Genomic DNA, 1,324 nt, shown 5'->3' with positions numbered 1-1,324 from the left:
TATATATATGCAACAAACTGGCAGAGTCATTGGACAGGCTGTCTTGTAGTATCAGCTCCAGTTCAGTATGTCCTGAGATCAGTGTTTGCTCTGGACACTCTCTTGGGAAATCCTTTTGCAGGTGCCCAAATATATTTTTAATAGTTTATTGTTTTCCATGTCAGCACATCAGCTGGCAGAAGAGAACAACAATCTAAGAACCAAAAACTAAGCTACAAATGCATGTATGAATATGTGAATGTATACACACATGTATATATATGTATGTGTGATTTTAGGACTTTCTCTAAAATATAAACAAAACTAAAAGTACCTTCTTTCCAAACATCTAAAAAAACAAAAAAAAAAACAACCAAAGACCCTTGGGTGCCTTTACTGAAGAAATGTCATCAATTATTGGGCACCACTGACTGAATACCTTATAATACATTGCAGTGGAGTTTCCTGTTGCCTTTTTTTCCCCCAGTGGCCCATGATGGGATTTCCTTCAGCTCAGCACTAAGCTCACAAAAACGTTCATCAATTTTATGCTCCCTGTGGTGGTTGACAGTGTATCCCTCCCCGCTATAATAATAATAATAATAATGATAGAGCAAGGTGGACTCAAACCTGGAGGGTTAAGTTTTTTTGCTTTTGTCGCTGCCAGCAACTACAGTGCTGGTGAAAGTGAACCCCCTCCTCCAATTTATAGGGGTCTGCTGATACCCTATCACCTGGGAGATCTTTCTAGTATGGGTGGGGTAGAACTTTTTTTAAACTTATCACAATCCCCTTGATTAAACTTTGTGTTAAAGATCTCTTCATTTTATGACTAACTGGGGGGATCAGGGTGGATAAAGGGTAGATAGGTTAACAAATCATTGGGTGCTGCTTTTTCTTCCAAGTGGGGTGGGGGAAACAAAAAAATTAAAAAGGTGTAAAGATGGAAGGGTGGGGATCGGGTAAGTCAATGGCAATGTTTTCATAATTAAAGGGAGAGTAGAGGGTCTCAACTCAGCCCTCCCATGTCTTTGCTTTCCTCTTTTTTTTTTTTCTCTGCTTTCACTTATATTCCAGGATATCAGAAACTAAAACTCATGGAAATCTCATTAAAAAATATAATTAAAACTGCTGACTTGGCGGCCCTCAAGGCTACTCAATTCCTTCCTGTTTCTCCATGTAATATTTCAGCCATATTTGGAGCTTACTGTAGTGTTGTGTGTGTGTGTGAATCTGAGCAAAAAATAATTCAATTTTTTTTCAGAGTGTTGTAAACTCACTCACTCACTCCACCCCCCATTCACATCTCAAATTAGACACATCACCCCACTACCACCCCCAACTT

The sequence above is a fragment of the Octopus bimaculoides genome, chromosome 27 (assembly GCF_001194135.2).
Source record: "Octopus bimaculoides isolate UCB-OBI-ISO-001 chromosome 27, ASM119413v2, whole genome shotgun sequence".
NCBI lineage: Eukaryota > Metazoa > Mollusca > Cephalopoda > Octopoda > Octopodidae > Octopus > Octopus bimaculoides.
This window is presented reverse-complemented; position numbering follows the sequence as displayed.